Consider the following 5346-nt stretch of genomic DNA (forward strand, 5'->3'; position numbering starts at 1 on the left):
CTTTATATCTAGCGTAGCCTTGATTGGACTGATCATGTCAACATCATACTTTCAAAATCTTAGCTATCAAGCTAGACAAGCAGTCATAATCATGAATCAAGTCGAGAATCTACTGGCAAATCATTTTCAATCCTTGTCATATGAAGAGAATTTATAGATAAAATGTATCGATGAGCTTCGGCCATTGAACATAAACATTACACAACAAGTTGGAAATCGCATATTCAACAGTGAGTGGTTTGGAAGGAATCCATGGTTAACTGCAAGCATTGCAAAGCAATCACTAGTGTGCTATTCAGTGGAGTGGGTTTGTGGTCCATGTCTGGGTTTAAGGGTCTCTTTCCAAGCATAAAAGGATAAACATTCAAAACCATGGGCCAGAAAAGGATCCAGCATGACTTCTGCCGCATTCAAACACCTGAATATCTCAGACTTCAGTGAATTCACTAGGAAAATACTTTTTGAACAGTCATCCAACTTGGAATTCCAAGTCGGGAACTCGGACCTCTTTCTAGACCTCTGACCTGAAGATCACTGACGTCATGATTCAACCCTGTTTTTTTCTCTCCAGAGTTTCCAGTTGTCTTGAAAGCAACATATATCCAGAGAACGCCAGACTTTGATGACAAAGTTTGATGACAAAATTTGCCCACAAGAAGGACAGCCGCACCACCTTCCTGTTCAAGTGAGCACAGCACAACGAGTCTAAAAATGTATTGTATGCTACTGCATAAATGATGTAACATGCCACAGAGATATGTATACTGTAGCTAAAAAAGTAATAATAAGTGTATGTTGTGTAGTAAGCTGTTAGTAGCCCAAATAATTTGGTCCCTTTCCCCCTCATAACTTAGCCTACTGTTCTGACTTGGTGGTGCACATATAGACTATACATGTTTAGAGAAATGTAATCATCAAATATTTTAAGAGCTGTCATTGTCTGCTTATATGTCCCCTTTATTTATCCTATGGTTCTGACTTGGTGTACAGGTAGAATACTGTAAAATGTTCTGAATTCTGTCGCTGAACATTTAAAAAGTGCTGAACAAATAGTTATATTGACTAGGTCTTCCTAGCTAGCTCATAATTGTCTTAATCAAAATTACGGATTGACACTTATCCACTCGTCGTCTCCTTATGCCATAGTTTGTACATCCCAATTGTCAGTAGAAACCACATTTGTTTAAGCAAGTCAGCCATATCAGCTATGTCTTTTTTAAAGGCAGTAAAGGAGGCTGAATGAACTGTGTCGCTGCCAGACAAGGCTCCGCTGATAGCCAGGTGTAGCAGTGGTAAGGATTCACTCCATGGTGCTGAAAAGAAAGCTCTGCAGTTGGGACAGATTTATGTTGGCCTTAACAGTTTGTGGGGCACATTTTGTCACCGTTATAGTGCAATTAATGTATTGTTTCAGTTTGTGTTGTGTAGTGGCTTTGCTTGCATACATCAACATTTATTTTTTTGAGTTTGCCCCATCAAGATTTTCATGCTAAAATCGGCACTGTCAATACTGTGAAATATTTTAAATAGGCTACCTACCGGTCTATTTACCTTCGATTATGCTTGGCTATTGAATGAGCGATGTTAGGATAATATTTTTTTGTGTAGCGGGAATGAACCAGTCATGTCAGGAAAGGAGAGACATATGATTACGTTATAATTACGATTTCAACCTATATAATTAAAGTAAACTAAATCTATTAGACGACATGCGACTATGAGATCTCCTTACCAACGTCAAATGCATCGTTTTTTTCATTAGACCTACATTTTAATATTTTTATTAGCCCCCCATTATTAGAATTCCTGTGCATCAAACACTTCCATCCCCCAAAATAACAATATTTGCTTGCAATAGAATTGATCAACCACTAGAAGTTGTGCCGTACACATGGTCTGAGTTGTACGCCTAGATACACACACATTCCATCAAGTTCAGAATTATAAATATCAATCATTGAGGAAGAGCATGAAAGATTGGAGCATGCAAGATTTAGAGCCTTTTTTGTGGGCACGCACGTTTGATATATGAGGCCCCTACATTTTGGCGATTCCACGCCAGGACAGCCCCAAAAATATTTTGGTTATCTCAGATTGTTCTGCCAATTCTCACATAGGAACTTAATTGGAAAGAAGGATGTTTGACATGCTTTCTACATTTGTATCACTTTTTTATTTCATCATGATGAAAGTTGCCATTTTAGGTCCTTTTTAGACCTATACAGTGCCTTGCGAAAGTATTCGGCCCCCTTGAACTTTGCGACCTTTTGCCACATTTCAGGCTTCAAACATAAAGATATAAAACTGTATTTTTTTTGTGAAGAATCAACAACAAGTGGGACACAATCATGAAGTGGAACGACATTTATTGGATATTTCTAACTTTTTGAACAAATCAAAAACTGAAAAATTGGGCGTGCAAAATTATTCAGCCCCCTTAAGTTAATACTTTGTAGCGCCACCTTTTGCTGCGATTACAGCTGTAAGTCGCTTGGGGTATGTCTCTATCAGTTTTGCACATCGAGAGACTGAAATTTTTTCCCATTCCTCCTTGCAAAACAGCTCGAGCTCAGTGAGGTTGGATGGAGAGCATTTGTGAACAGCAGTTTTCAGTTCTTTCCACAGATTCTCGATTGGATTCAGGTCTGGACTTTGACTTGGCCATTCTAACGCCTGGATATGTTTATTTTTTTAAACCATTCCATTGTAGTTTTTGCTTTATGTTTTGGATCATTGTCTTGTTGGAAGACAAATCTCCGTCCCAGTCTCAGGTCTTTTGCAGACTCCATCAGGTTTTCTGCCAGAATGGTCCTGTATTTGGCTCCATCCATCTTCCCATCAATTTTAACCATATTCCCTGTCCCTGCTGAAGAAAAGCAGGCCCAAACCATGATGCTGCCACCACCATGTTTGACAGTGGAGATGGTGTGTTCAGGGTGATGAGCTGTGTTGCTTTTACGCCAAACATAACGTTTTGCATTGTTGCCAAAAAGTTCAATTTTGGTTTCATCTGACCAGAGCACCTTCTTCCACATGTTTGGTGTGTCTCCCAGGTGGCTTGTGGCAAACTGTAAACAACACTTTTTATGGATATCTTTAAGAAATGGCTTTCTTCTTGCCACTCTTCCATAAAGGCCAGATTTGTGCAATATACGACTGATTGTTGTCCTATGGACAGAGTCTCCCACCTCAGCTGTAGATCTCTGCAGTTCATCCAGAGTGATCATGGGCCTCTTGGCTTCATCTCTGATCAGTCTTCTCCTTGTATGAGCTGAAAGTTTAGAGGGACGGCCAGGTCTTGGTAGATTTGCAGTGGTCTGATACTCCTTTCATTTCAATATTATCGCTTGCACAGTGCTCCTTGGGATGTTTAAAGCTTGGGAAATCTTTTTGTATCCAAATCCGGCTTTAAACTTCTTCACAACAGTATCTCGGACCTGCCTGGTGTGTTCCTTGTTCTTCATGATGCTCTCTGCGCTTTTAACGGACCTCTGAGACTATCATAGTGCAGGTGCATTTATACGCAGACTTGACACACAGGTGGATTGTATTTATCATCATTAGTCATTTAGGTCAACATTGGATCATTCAGAGATCCTCACTGAACTTCTGGAGAGAGTTTGCTGCACTGAAAGTAAAGGGGCTGAATAATTTTGCACGCCCAATTTTTGAGTTTTTGATTTGTCAAAAAAGTTTGAAATATCCAATAAATGTCGTTCCACTTCATGATTGTGTCCCACTTGTTGTTGATTCTTCACAAAAAAATACAGTTTTATATCGTTATGTTTGAAGCCTGAAATGTGGCAAAAGGTTGCAAAGTTCAAGGGGGCCGAATACTTTCGCAAGGCACTGTACATGCTTCCTGTAAAACACTATAATCCATAAACTGTACATGATACTCCTTGTGTAATCCATTGTGTTCTGAAATATGGAGTATGATTGCAGCAGTGGTGTTTTTCCTGAAGAGACTGATAAAAAAGGTGAAAAAGTTGGAGACCCAGAAAGTGGATATGTTGGCCTCCCGGGTGGCGCAGTGGTCTAAGGCATTGCATCGCAGTGCTAGCTGTTCCACCAGAGACTCTGGGTTGGAGCCCAGGCTCTGTCGCAGCCGGCCGCGACCGGGAGGTCCATGGGGCGATGCACAATTGGCCTAGCGTCGTCCGGGTTAGGGAAGGTTTGGCCAGTAGGGATATCCTTGTGTCATCGTGCACTAGCGACTCCTGTGGCGGGCCAGGCGCAGTGCACGCTGACCAGGTTGCTAGGTGTACGGTGTTTCCTCCAACACATTGGTGCGGCTGGCTTCCGGGTTGAATGCGTGCTGTGTTAAGAAGCAGTGCGGCTTTGTTGGGTTGTGTTTCGGATGACGCATGGCCCTCGACCTTTGTCTCTCCCGAGCCCGTACGGGAGTTGTAGCGATGAGACAAGACAGTAACTACTAATAACTGGATACCACAAAAAAGGGGGTAAAATAAATAAATAATAAAATAAAGAAAGTGGACATGTTTGTGGAGTGGTTGACTGTTGTCAAGGAGGAGAAGTTCAGGGGGCCTTGGTACCCTGACTACCCCAGCAAAGGACAGGCCTTCAGGTGTATTCGGCTGAACAGGTTGCAGAGGAGTATCCAGAGCTGCTGCAGGCCTGTCAGGAGAGTGGGTTTCAGTACAAGGACCGTGGCCTGCCCAGAAAACCGTGGCCTGCCCAGAAAACTCACTCCGTGGGTGGACCCAGGGGAGGTGTGCTGCAGGAATGGAGAGAAGAACCATGCTTTCACGGTAGCCAGTTTCTTTGGTGATGAGGATGTGACAAAGAAGGTGAACAGCGCAGTGGAGGGTGACATCTCACTACCACTCCGGTTCATCCTCAGATGAGGACAGTGGCATCAGGGAAACCTGTCCTCCCCGTACCTTCCCCCAAAATTGCCACACATACCAGGTGATCTACCCAGCTGCTCCTTTGTGGTGTCCTCCAGTGCCCAAGTGGCCCTCCACGTCCTCCTCACTATGTCTTCAGACACCAAGGCAGACCCACCCAGCCCTTCAGACACAGCAGCTGGGCTCTGCCTGGCCAGATAGGGGGGCACAGATACTAGTGTGCTACTCCAGGCCTCCAGACCACTGTAGCAAGTGTTGACTTTATTAGAATTAGCATGTTCCAGGTGCCCAGGTTCCCTGAGCTGTTGAGGGTAGCCACTAGAGAAAGCAATAATTCATGGGCGGCAGGTAGCCTAGCGGTTAAGAGTGACATACTCCATATGTTAGAGCACAATATAAGGAGTAAAAAGCATGTTCCCCCCAAATAAGTTTCTATGTGAGAATTGCCAGAACAATCTGAGGTACCAAAAATATT

General features: G+C 42.9%; 1 pseudogene; it reads left to right on the top strand.

Annotated features, from left to right (window-relative positions):
• The first annotated feature begins 3935 nt into the window (after positions 1-3935).
• On the top strand, positions 3936-5089 carry LOC135505520 (protein BTG3-like; annotated as a pseudogene).
• Positions 5090-5346: the final 257 nt, after the last annotated feature.

The sequence above is a fragment of the Oncorhynchus masou genome, chromosome 19 (assembly GCF_036934945.1).
Source record: "Oncorhynchus masou masou isolate Uvic2021 chromosome 19, UVic_Omas_1.1, whole genome shotgun sequence".
Taxonomy (NCBI): domain Eukaryota; kingdom Metazoa; phylum Chordata; class Actinopteri; order Salmoniformes; family Salmonidae; genus Oncorhynchus; species Oncorhynchus masou.